The sequence below is a fragment of the Mytilus californianus genome, unplaced genomic scaffold (assembly GCF_021869535.1).
Source record: "Mytilus californianus isolate M0D057914Y unplaced genomic scaffold, xbMytCali1.0.p SCAF_14, whole genome shotgun sequence".
In the NCBI taxonomy this organism is placed as follows: domain Eukaryota; kingdom Metazoa; phylum Mollusca; class Bivalvia; order Mytilida; family Mytilidae; genus Mytilus; species Mytilus californianus.
This window is the reverse complement of record NW_026262626.1, coordinates 17,499,912-17,513,935: the sequence shown is the minus strand read 5'-3', so window position 1 is coordinate 17,513,935 and position 14,024 is coordinate 17,499,912. Positions and strand designations below refer to the sequence as shown.

General features: G+C 36.0%; 1 long non-coding RNA gene across 1 annotated transcript; it reads right to left on the bottom strand.

Moving 5' to 3' along the window:
• Nucleotides 1–3,067: 3,067 nt before the first annotated feature.
• LOC127724311 (uncharacterized) lies at nt 3,068–12,605 on the bottom strand. Its single transcript, XR_007992444.1, has 2 exons — nt 12,226–12,605; nt 3,068–3,236 (listed from the first exon to the last, which is right to left on the bottom strand). It is a non-coding gene; the product is annotated as an uncharacterized LOC127724311 (long non-coding RNA).
• Between the last annotated feature and the right edge of the window lie 1,419 nt (nt 12,606–14,024).

The following is a 14,024-nucleotide window of genomic DNA, read 5'->3' as shown; positions in this document are numbered from 1 at the left end:
TTATTATTATTATTATTATTATTATTATTATTATTATTATTATTATTTTTAACCCTAATTTGTCCGACCATTTTCTTGCAAGCCTAAAATGATGGAAACTTTATATTTGGTATGATGATGGGGTAGTATCCCTAGGGGTGCATTCACTATTATTTATTTCAAATGGGGGTCAACTTGGCAATATTTGGGGGCCGGAACATGGGTGGGGTCATTTTTCGACTATTGATTCGATACTGGTAGAACCTTTATGTTTTTTGTAATACAAGAGACCGATGTCCAGGTGTCAATTCCACATTTTTTATTTCAGACCGGGGTCATTTTGGCATTATTTTAGGGGGTCAATTTTCATGGAACATTCTAGAACAATAGTCATGTGATTAGTCATGTGATAGTGTTGAATTATTCCTATGTACTTTTTATGTTATATAATGATAGATTATTACAGGTAGCACCATATGTAGCTGTAATTCGACTTTGGAATTTTTAAAATGGCCGCCGTTACCATGGTAAATGCAAAAATGTGAAAAAATTTTTAAATGCTTCAAATTTAATGAAATTTTACAGAGATGTTAACGAGTGTTTGTAGATTTGGAATTTGACTTTGGAATTTCCAAAATGGCCGCCGTTGCCATGGAAACAACAAAAATACGAAAAATCTAGATTTGGTCCAATCTTTATGAAACTTGACAGTAATGTGACCTGTCATGTGTAGATGTGCCATCCGACTTTTGAATTTTCAAAATGGCTGCCGTTACCATGGAAACTGCAAAAATGTCGAAAATTCAAAACGCATCAAACTTTATGAAAATTTACACAAATGTTGACTGTCTTATGAAGATGTGGCATTTGACTTTGGAATTTCCAAAATGGCCGCCATAACCATGGAAACACGAATGCCTAAATCTAAAAATTGGTCCAATTTTTATGAAACTTGTAAGTAATGTGACCTGTCATGTGTAGATGTGCTATCCGACTTTGAAATGTCAAAATGGCTGCCGTTACCATGGAAACAGCAGAACAATGGTTGGGGGCCGTTTTGGCGACTTTTGTTTTAGCATCCTAACACAGGATTACTTGTTATTATTATTATTTTTAACCCTAATTTGTCCGATTATTTTCTTCCAAGCCTTACGTGATGGAAACTCTATATTTGGTATGATGATGGGGTAGTATCCCTAGGGGTGCATTCACTATTTTTTATTTCAAATGGGGGTCAACTTGGCACTATTTGGGAGCCGGAACATGGGTTGGGTCATTTTTCGACTATTGATTCGCTACTGGTAGAACCTTTAAGTTTTGGGTAATACAAGAGACCGATGTCCAGGTGTCCATTCCACATTTTTTATTTCAGCCCGGGGTCATTTTGGCATTATTTTAGGGGGTCAATTTTCATGAAACATTCTAGAACAATAGTCATGTGATTAGTCATGTGATAGTGTTGAATTATTCCTATGTACTTTTTATGTTATATAATGATAGATTTTTACAGGTAGCACCATATGTAGCTGTAATTCGACTTTGGAATTTTTAAAATGGCCGCCGTTACCATGGAAACTGCAAAAATGTGAATTTTTTTTAAAATGCTTCAAATTTAATGAAATTTTACAGAGATGGTAACGAGGTGTGTCTAGATTTGGAATTTGATTTTGGAATTTCCAAAATGGCCGCCGTTGCCATGGAAACAACAAAAATGCGAAAAATCTAGATTTGGTCCAATCTTTATGAAACTTGACAGTAATGTGACCTGTCATGTGTAGATGTGCCATCCGACTCTGGAATTTTCAAAATGGCTGCCGTTACCATGGAAACTGCAAAAATGTCAAAAAATTCAAAATGCTTCAAACTTAATGAAGCTTCACACAAATGTTGACTGTCTTATGTAGATGTTGCATTTGACTTTGGAATTTCCAAAATGGCCACCGTAACCATGGAAACACGAATGCCTAAATTTGAAAACTGTAGGTAATGTGACCTGTCACGTGTAGATGTGATATCGGACTTTGAAATTTCTAAATGGCTGCCGTTACCATGGAAACAGCAGAACAATGGTTGAGGGCCGTTTTGGCGACTTTTGTGTTAGCATCCTAACACAGGATTACTTGTTATTCTTATTCTTCTCTTTCTGACCCCTTTAACTGTCCTACCATTTTTTTGAAAGCTATAGAGGATGGGACTTTATATTTATTATGGGTATGGGTTTGTATCATGGGGGTTGCAGAACCAAAAATTCATGATACCAGGGTGTCCACTTGGCATAATTAGGGGGCCTCAAAGATGGGTGGGGTCAAAAACATTTTACATTTAAATTAGCTGCTCTATGCAGAGTAGATAGAATTATGGTTACTTCTATGAATATTTAGAGACACATGTCCACCTCAACATGGAACATTTTTTATTTCAGTTGGGGGTCTCCTTGGCATAATTTGAGGGGGTAAATGTTCATGGAACATTCTAGAACATAAGTGTTGAATTAATTCTAGAGACATAAAATGTTATATGATGGTATATTATTATGGGTAGCACCATATGCAACAGCTGTTTGACTTTGGAATTTTTAAAATGGCCGCCGTTACCATGGAAACTGCAAAAATGTGAAAGATCTCAAAATGCTTTAATCTTTATGAAACTTTACACAAATGTTGATAAGCATATATAGATGTGGCATTTGACTTTAGAATTTCCAAAATGGCCGCCGTTACCATGGAAACTGCAAAAATGTGAAAAAATTTAAATGCTTCAAACTTAAACAAACTTTACACAAATGTTAACTGGCATATGTAGAAGTAGTATTTGACTCTGAAATTTCCAAAATGACCGCCGTTACCATGGAAACTGCAAAAAATGTGACTTTTTTTTAAATGCATCAAACTGATTGAAACTTTACACAAATGTAAACTGGCATATGATGATGTGCTATTTAACTTTCCAAAATGGCTGCCGTTACCATGGATACCGCAGAAAAATGATTGGGGGTCCGTTTTGGCGATTTTTGTGTTAGCATCCTAACAAAAGGATTACTAGTTATGGCACCCTCAACGGAGTTGGGGTGACGTGTTATTATTCTACGTTTCTTTTTATGGCACCCTCAACGGAGTTGGGGTGACATACTGTTATTCTTCGTTTCTTTTTTTTCTTATTTTTCTTCCACACATTTTTTCCCTCGAGTTCTTGGAATCCAATTAACCAATGTTGATGGAACTCTACTATAATGAGGACCCCCATGTAAAGTTGTGCACCTTGCTATGGAATAGTAAAAAATGGCCGCCGTTTCCATGGAAACAGCATCAATGCGAAAAAAATCAAAGTGTTCCAAACTGGAAGAAACTCCACAGGAATGGTAACTGGCATGTGCTGATTTGCAGTTTGACTTTGGAATTTTCAAAATGGCTGCCGTTACCATGGAAACAGCTAAAATATCAAAAACTTTAACTCTTTCATTATAAGAACCAACTGGATGAAACTTTTTAAAAATGTTACCCAGTATGCTAAGATGTCAAGACAATATTTGGATAGTCCAAAATGGCCGCCGTTGTCATGGAAACATGGGGCAAGTTTTACATTGACCCTATGTGAAAATGCATAAAATCAGCATTTTCTTGAAGAGTATTTCACCAAAGTCAATGAAACTGTATTGATATATAACATGATATGAGGCAATGAGATGTCTGCTTTTAGAATTTTGGAATCATTCACTGTAACCATGGAAACAGCAAAAATGTCAAAAATTTCCAAAAACAATGAAAATGCTGCAAACTGGATGAAACGTTACAGAAATAGTAACTGGCATGTGTAGAGTTGCATTTTGAAGTTGGAATTTTCAAAATGGCCGCTGTAACCATGGAAACAGCAAAAATGTCAAAAAGTTCAAAATGCTCCAAACTTAATGAAACTTTACAAAAATGATAATTTGCATGTGTAAAAGCACTCTTTGACTTCGGAATTTCTAAATGACTGCCGCTCGCCTGGCAATGGGGGAAGGGTGCCATCCGTTATTGCTAGCAATTACAAATCTAGTTATTATTATTATTCTTCCACCTATTTTTGTCCTGCAGTTTTTTTTTGGAGCCAATGGAACCAATCTTGATGATAGTTAACTATAATGAGGAACACAAAATTTCGGGTTGCAGTAGGTCTTAAGAACATTAAAAATGGCTGCCGTTACCATGGAAACGGAACAAATGTGAAAAAATCCAGTTTTTGGTTTTGGTGAATTATTTGGAGATGCTTAAACTTAGAATCATTATATTTTAATACTATGTAGGTGCCTACTATGTCCTGGTTTTGGATGATTTTGGCAATCATTGGAACTACTATGTTGCCATGGAAACTACATCCAAAATTTCAAAAATATCAAAATGCTCAAAATTTTTTGAAACTTCACAGTAATGATGAGCAACATTGGTAGATGTGGAATTTGGCGTTGGAATTTCCAAAATGTCTGCTGTTACCATGGAAACAATGCAAAAAGGTCAAAATGCTCCAAAAACTTCAGGGTTTGGTGAATAATTTTGGTATGCTTTAACTTAAAATCATCAAATTTTTATACAATATAGTTGTCCATTATATACAGGTTTTCAATGATTTTGACAATCATTGGAACTACTATGTCACCATGGATACAGGAGCAAAAATTTCAAAAATTTCAGAATGCTTCAAACTTAATAAAACTTCACAATAATGTTGACTGTCATGTGTGGAAGCAGCAATTGGCGTTGGAATTTCCAAAAATGGCTGCCGTTACCATGGAAACAAGGCAAAAAAGGAAAAATTATGCGTAAAATTTGTAAATCCACTAAATGTTCTAAAAAATTACAGAAAGATGTATAGCCATCAGTATATATGTGAATTCACTGTTTAAAATTTTAAAACTGGCTGCAATCTAGTGACAATGGGGAAGGGTGACATCCGCTATTGCTTGCAATATTAAATCTAGTTATCATTTTTCTTCCACACATTTTGTCCACGCAATTTCTCGAAATCCAATGGACCAATGTTGATGGAACTCAACTATATTAAGGACCCCCATGTGAAGTTGTGCACGAAGCATGGAATGGTTTAAGATGGCGACCGTTTCCATGGAAACTGCAAAAATGTGAAAAATTTTAAAAATTCTAAATCCTTCATTATAAGACCCAAATGGATGAAACTTTATGGAAGTGTTACCTGATATGCCTAGATGTGCATGTAATATTAAGAAGTTCCAAAATGGCCGCCATTGTCATGGAAACAGGGCGAAAGTTTAACATTGAGACTATGGAAAAATACATAAAAGCTGCATTTTCTTAAAGAATATTACATAGAGATCAATGAAACTGTATTGATATGTAACATGACATTTGCCAATGTGGTGTCTGCTTTGGGATTTTGGAAATATCTATGGGTACCATGGAAACATCAAAAATTTCAAAAAATTTGAAATGCTCAAAACTTTCTGAAAAATTCACAGTAATGATAAATGGCATATGTAGATAAGACGTTCCACTTTGGAATTTCCAAAATGGCCGCCGTTACGATGGAAACAGCAAAAATTTCTAAATTTCAAAATCCTCAAAACTTAATGAAACTTTACAAAACTGATAAATTGCATGTGTAGTGCACTCTTTGACTTTGGAATTTTCGATATGGCTGCCGATCGCCTGGCAATGGGGGAAGGGTGCCATCCGTTATTGCTAGCAATTACAAATCTAGTTAAGTCGCCAAAACGGAGTTTTGGGGACTTAATGTTTTTGTCCCGTTTCTTATTATTATTATTATTATGACACCCTCAACGGAGTTGGGATGACATATTGTTATTGTTCGTTTCTTCTTTTTTTCTTTTTATTATTATTATGGCACCCTCAACGGAGTTGGGGTGACATATTGTTATTCTACGTTTCTTTTTTTCTTATTATTATGGCACCCTCAACGGAGTTGGGGTGACATATTGTTATTCTACGTTTCTTTTTTTCTTATTATGGCACCCATAACGGAGTAGGGGTGACATATTGTTATTGTTCGTTTCTTTTTTTTCTTTTTATTATTTTTATTCTTCCACACATTTTGTCCATGCTATTTCTCGGGATTGGTCAGACCCATGTTGATGGAACTATACCATAATATGAACCGCCATGTGAAGTTGTGCAAGAGACATTGGAATGGTTCAAAATGGCCGCCGTTACCATGGAATCTGCAAAAATGTAAACAAAAAAATAAAATCCTAAATTTTTCGTTATAAGAGGCAACCTCTTGAAAGTTTATGTAAATGTTGGCAGTGGTGCCCTGAAGTACCAACAGTATTTGGAATTTTCAAAATGGCTGCCATTGCCATGGAAACTGGAGAAAAGTTTAACATTGATCCTAAGGGAAAAACATCAAAGCAGCATTTTCTTATGAAATATAAGATCAAACTGAAACAAATTTCATGAATATATAACATGGCATATTAGTCAATGTTGAAACTGTTGTTGGAATTTTCGAAATCGACACCGTTACCATGGAAACATCAAAAATGTCCAAAAATCTCAAAATGCTCCAAACTTAATGAAACTCAATATAAATGGTAAAAGGAAAGTAAAGATAAGACTTTGCACTTTGGAATTTCCAAAATGGCCGCCGTTGCCAAGGAAACTGCAAAAATTAGAAAAATTGAAAAATGCACAAAACTTTCTAAAAAATTTACAAACAAATATGTTGTATTGTATTTTTGTGTGAATACTGTTTCAAATTTTCAAAATGGCTGCAGTTTAGTGGCAATGTGGGAAGGGTACCATCCGCTTTTGCTTGCAATGGCAAATCTAGTTATGGCACCCTCAACGGAGTTGGGGTGACGAATTGTTATTCTACGTTTCTTTTTTTTCTTATTTTTTTTCAACACATTTTGTCCGCGCGAGTTCTTAGAATCCGATGGACCAATGTTGATGGAACTCTACTATAATGAGGACCCCCATGTAAAGTTGTGCACCTTGCTATGGAATGGTAAAAAATGGCCGCCGTTTCCATGGAAACAGCATCAATGCGAAAAAAATCAAAGTGTTCCAAACTGGAAGAAACTCCACAGAAATGGTAACTGGCATGTGCTGATTTGCAGTTTGACTTTGGAATTTTCAAAATGGCTGCCGTTACCATGGAAACAGCTAAAATATAAAAAATTCTAACTATTTCGTTATAAGACCCAACTGGATGAAATGTTATGAAAAAGTTACCCAGTATGCTGAGATGTCAAGATAATATTTGAATAGTCCAAAATAGGCGCCGTTGTCATGGAAACTGGGGGCAAGTTTTACATTGACCCTATAGGAAAATGCATAAAATCAGCATTTTCTTAAAGAGTAATTGACCAAAGTCAATGAAACTGTAATGATATATAACATGACATGTGGCAATGAGATGTCTGCTTTTAGAATTTTGGAATTATCCACTGTAACCATGGAAACAGCAAAAATGTTCAAAATTTCAAAAAATATCAAAATGCTGCAAACTGGATGAAACTTTACAGAAATGGTAACTGGCATGGGCAGAGTTGCATTTTGAAGTTGGAATTTTCAAAATGGCTGCCGTAACCATGGAAACAGGAAAAAAGTTCAAAATTTCAAAATGCTCCAAACTTAATGAAACTTTACAAAAATGATAATTTGCATGTGTAGATGCCCTCTTTGACTTTAAAAAATTTTAAATGGCTGCCGCTCGCCTGGCAATGGGGGAGGGTGCCATCCGCTATTGCTTGCAATGGCAAATCTAGTTTTTATTATTTTTCTTCCACTTTTTTTGTCCAGCTTATATCTTGGAACTGTATGAACCAATGGTCATGGAACTATACAATAATGTTACCCAGCATGTGAAGATTTGCAAACAGGATATGGCATATTCAAGATGGCGGCCGTTGTCATGTTAACTGACAAAATGTGAAAAAATTTCAAAATTCTAAATCTTTCATTATAAGACCCAAGTGGATGAAACTTTATGGAAGTGTTACCTGATATGCCCAGATGTGCATGCAATATTAAGAAGTTCCAAAATGGCCGCCATTGTCATGGAAACAAGGCGAAAGTTTAACATTGACCCTATGGGAATACACATTAAAGCTGCATTTCCTGCAAGAATATAAGATCAAATCTAATAAAACTTTATGGATATGTAACATGGCAGGTCCTCAAGTGGCACCTGTCTTTGGAATTTTGGAAATGGTAACCGTTACCATAGAAACAGCAAAAGTTTCTAAAATTTCAAAATGCTCTAAACTTTATGAAACTTTACAACAATGTTAATAGACATCTGTAGATGCGCTCTTTGACTTTGGAATTTTCAAAATGGCTGCCGCTCGCCTGGCAATGGGGAAAGGGTGCCATCCGTTATTGATAGCAATTACAAATCTAGTTATGGCACCCTCAACGGAGTTGGGGTGACATACTGTTAGTCTACGTTTCTTTTTTTTCTTATTATTTTTCTTGCACAAATTTTGTTCGCGCGAGTTCTTGGAATCCAAGGGACCAATGTTCATGGAACTCTACTTTAATGAGGACCCGCATGTAAAGTTGTGCACCTTGCTATGGAATGGTGAAAAAAAATGGCCGCCGTTTCCATTGAAACGGCAAAAATGCCAAAAAAAATCAAAGTGTTCCAAACTGGAAGAAACTCCACAGAAATGGTAACTGGCATGTGCTGATTTGCAGTTTGACTTTGAAATTTTCAAAATGGCTGCCGTTACCATGGAAACAGCTAAAATATAAAAAATTCTAACTATTTCGTTATAAGACCCAACTGGATGAAATGTTATGAAAAAGTTACCCAGTATGCTAAGATGTCAAGATAATATTTGAATAGTCCAAAATGGGCGCCGTTGTCATGGAAACTGGGGGCAAGTTTTACATTGACCCTATAGGAAAATGCATAAAATCAGCATTTTCTTAAAGAGTAATTGACCAAAGTCAATGAAACTGTAATGATATATAACATGACATGTGGCAATGAGATGTCTGCTTTTAGAATTTTGGAATTATCCACTGTAACCATTGAAACAGCAAAAATGCCAAAAAAAACCAAAGTGTTCCAAACTGGAAGAAACTCCACAGAAATGGTTACTGGCATGTGCTGATTTGCAGTTTGACTTCGGAATTTTCAATATGGCTGCCGTTACCATGAGCACAGCTAAAATATCAAAACTTCTAACTCTTCCGTTATAAGACCTAACTGGATGAAACTTAATGAAAATGTTACCCAGTATGCCAAGATGCCAAGACAATATTTGGATACTCCAAAATGGCCGCCGTTGTCATGGAAACTGGGGGCAAGTTAAACATTGACCCTTTGGGAAAATGCATAGAATCAGCATTTTCTTAAAGAGTATTTCACCAAAGTCAATGAAACTGTATTGATATAAAACATGACATGAATTTTGGAATTATCCACTGTAACCATGGCTGCAGCATACATGTCCAAAATTTCAAAAAAAATCAAAATGCTGCAAACTGGATGAAACTTTACAGAAATGGTAACTGGCATAGGCAGAGTTGCATTTTGAAGTTGGAATTTTCAAAATGGCCGCCGTAACCATGGAAACAGCAAAAATGTCAAAAATTTCAAAATGCTCCAACTTAATGAAACTTTACAAAAAGGATAATTTGCAGGTGTAGATGCACTCTTTGACTTTGGAATTTGCTAAATGGCTGCCGCTCACCTGGTAATGAGGGAAGGGTGCCATCCGCTATTGCTTGCAATGGCAAATCTAGTTATGTCACTCTGACGGATGTCGGGTGACATATTGTTATTGTTCGATTCTTTTTTTTTTATTATTCTTATTCTACACTTTTTGTCCAGCTTAGTTCTCGGAATTGAATGGACCACTTGTGATGGAACTATACCATAATGTTAACCACCATGTGTAGTGGTGCACATGACTTTGGAATAAAAAAAATGGCTGCCATTGCCATGGAAACAGCAAAAATGTGAGAAATAGAAATGTGTTCCAATTTATATGAAACTTCTATGATATTAAGAGACTCATGCACACTTCAACATGGAACATTTTTATCTCAACTGGGGGGTCTCCTTGGCATAATTTGAGAGGAGTGAATTTTTCATGGAACATTCCAGAACATTAGTGTTAAAATAGGTCTACAGACATTAAATGTAATATGATGGTATATTATTATGGGGAAAACAATATGCAGCAGTAGATTGACTTTGGAATTTTTTAAATGGCGGCCGTTACCATGGAAACAGCAAAAATACAAAAAATATCAAAATGCTCCAAATTCATTGGAATTTAAAACAGATAGATCTGTTGTCATGCATAAATCTGCATTCACTGATGGAAAATTTCGAAATGGCTGCTGTTTAGTGGCAATTGGCAGACCAGGGTGACATCCGCTATTGCTTGCAATGGCAATTCTAGTTATTATGGCACCCTCAACGGAGTTGGGGTGACATACTGTAATTCTACGTTTCTTTTTTTTTCTTATCATTTTTATTATTCTTCCACACATTTTGTCCACGCTGTTTCTCAGAATTGAGTGATACAATGTTAATGGAACTATACTATTATGAGGACCCCCATGTGAAGTTGTGCATCTGACTCTGGAATTTTTTAATATGGCCGCCGTTTCCATGGAAACAGCAAAACAGTAAAAAATTTTCAAAATTTTAAATCTTTCATTATAAGACCTAGCTGGATGAAACTTTATGGTAATGTTCCTTGGTATGCCTAGATGTTGTGACAATATTACGAAATTCCAAAATGGCCGCCATTGTCATGGAAACAGGGCGAAAGTTTAACATTGACCCTATGGGAAAACACATTGAAGCTGCATTTCCTGCCAGAATGTTAGATCAAACCTTATAAAACTTAATGAATATGTAACATGGCATGTCCCAAAGTGACACTTTTTTTTGAAATTTTGGAAATTGTACCCGTTACCATGGAAATAGCAAAAATTTCAAAAATTTCAAAATGCTCCAAAATTGACGAAACTTTACAACAATGTAAATAGACATCTGTATATGCGCTCTTGGACATTTGAATTTTCAAAATGGCTGCCGCTCACCTGGCAATGGGGGAAGGGTGCCATCCGTTATTGCTAGCAATTACAAATCTAGTTATTATTTTTATTCTTCCACACATTTTGTCCATGCTATTTCTTGGGATTGGTCAGACCCATGTTGAAGGAACTATACCATAATATGAACCGCCATGTGAAGTTGTGCAAGAGACATTGGAATGGTTCAAAATGGCCGCCGTAACCATGGAAACAGCAAAAATGTCAAAATTTTCAAAATACTCCAAACTTAATGAAACTTCACAAAAAGGATAATTTGCATGTGTAGATGCACTCTTTGACTTTGGAATTTGCTAAATGGCTGCCGCTCACCTGGCAATGAGGGAAGGGTGCCATTCGCTATTGCTTGCAATGGCAAACCTAGTTATGTCACCCTGACGGAGGTCGGGTGACATATTGTTATTGTTCGAATCTTTTTTTTATAATTCTTATTCCACACTTTTTGTCCAGCTTAGTTCTCGGAATTGAATGGACCAATTATGATGGAACTATACCATAATGTTAACCACCATGTGTAGTTGTGCACCTGACTTTGGAATAAAAAAAATGGCTGCCATTGCCATGGAAACAGCAAAAATGTGAAAAATAGAAATGTGTTCCAATTTATATGAAACTTCTATGATATTAAGAGGCTCATGCACACTTCAACATGGAACATTTTTATTTCAACTGGGGGGTCTCCTTGGCATAATTTGAGGGGGGTGAATTTTTCATGGAACATTCCAGAACATTAGTGTTAAAATAGGTCTACAGACATTAAATGTAATATGATGGTGTATTATTATAGGGAAAACAATATGCAGCAGGAGTTTGACTTTGGAATTTTTAGAAATGGCGGCCGTAACCATGGAAACAGCAAAAATACAAAAAATATCAAAATGCTCCAAATTCATTGGAATTGAAAACAGATAGATCTGTTGTCATGCATAAATCTGCATTCACTGATGGAAAATTTCGAAATGGCTGCTGTTTAGTGGCAATTGGCAGACCAGGGTGACATCCGCTATTGCTTGCAATGGCAATTCTAGTTATTATGGCACCCTCAACGGAGTTGGGGTGACATACTGTAATTCTACGTTTCTTTTTTTTTCTTATTTTTCTTCCACATATTTTGTCCGCGCGAGTTCTTGGAATCCAATGGACCAATGTTGATGGAACTCTACTATAATGAGGACCCCCATGTTAAGTTGTACACCTTGCTATGGAATGGTAAAAAATGGCCGCCGTTTCCATGGAAACAGCAAAACTGCGAAAAAAATCAAAGTGTTCCAAATTGGAAGAAACTCCACAGAAATGTTAACTGGCATGTGCTGATTTGCAGTTTGACTTTGGAATTTTCAAAATGGCTGCCGTTACCATGGAAACAGTTAAAATATCAAAAATTCTAACTCTTTCGTTATAAGACCCAATTGGATGAAACTTTATGAAAATGTTACACAGTATGCTAAGATGTCAAGACAACATTTGGATAGTCCAAAATGGCCGCTGTTGTCATGGAAACATGGGGCAAGTTTTACATTGACCCTATGGGAAAATGCATAAAATCAGCATTTTCTTAAAGATTATTTCACCAAAGTCAATTAAGCTGTATTGATATATAACATGACATATGGATATGAGATGTCTGCTTCTAGAATTTAGAATAATCCACTCTAACCATGGAAATAGCAAAAATGTCCAAAATTTCCAAAAAAATCAAAATGATGCAAACTGGATGAAACTTTACAGAAATGGTAACTGGCATAGGCAGAGTTGCATTTTGAAGTTGGAATTTTCAAAATGGCCGCCTTAACCATGGAAACAGCAAAAATGTCCAAAATTTCAAAATGCTCCTAACTTTATGAAACTTTACAAAAATGATAATTTGCATGTGTAGATGCACTCTTTGACTTTAGAATTTTCTAAATGGATGCCGCTCGCGTGGCAATGGGGGAAGGGTGCCATCCGCTATTGCTTGCAATGGCAAATCTAGTTATTATTATTATTCTTAACCCTAATTCGCCGACCATTTTATTCCAAGCCTTAAATGATGGAAACTTTATATTTGGTATGATGTTGGGGTAGTATCCCTAGGGGTGCATTCACTATTTTTTATTTCAAATGGGGGTCAACTTGGCACTATTTGGGGGCCGGAACATGGGTGGGGTCATTTTTCGACTATTGATTCGCTACTGGTAGAACCTTTAAGTTTTGTGTAATACAAGAGACCGATGTCCAGGAGTCCATTCCACATTTTTTTATTTCAGCCCGGGGTCATCTTGGCATTATTTTAGGGGGTCACTTTTCATGGAACATTCTAGAACAATAGTCATGTGATTAGTCATGTGATAGTGTTGAATTATTCCTATGCACTTTTTATGTTATATAATGATAAATTATTACAGGTAGCACCATATGTAGCTGTAATTCGACTTTGGAATTTTCAAAATGTCCGCCGTGACCATGGAAACAGCAAAAATGTCCAAAATTTCAAAGTGCTCAAAACTTAATGAATCTTTACAGAAATGTTAATTGGCATGTGTAGATGTTCTCTTTGACTTTGGAATTTTCAAAATGGCTGCCGTTACCCTGGCAATGGGGGAAGGGTGCCATCCGTTATTGCTAGCAATTACAAATCTAGTTATTATGGCACCCTCAACGGAGTTGGGGTGACATATTGTTATTCTACGTTTCTTTTTTTTTTCTTTTTATTATTATGGCACCCTCAACGGAGTTGGGATGACATACTGTTATTCTACGTTTCTTTTTTTTCTTATTTTTCTTCCACACATTTTGTCCGTGCGAGTTCTTGGAATCCAATGGACCAATGTTGATGGAACTCTACTATAATGAGGACCCCCATGTAAAGTTGTGCACCTTGCTATGGAATGGTAAAAAAATGGCCACCGTTTCCATGGAAACAGCAAAACTGCGAAAAATATCAAAGTGTTCCAAACTGAAAGAAACTCCACAGGAATGGTATCTGGCATGTGCTGATTTGCAGTTTGACTTCGG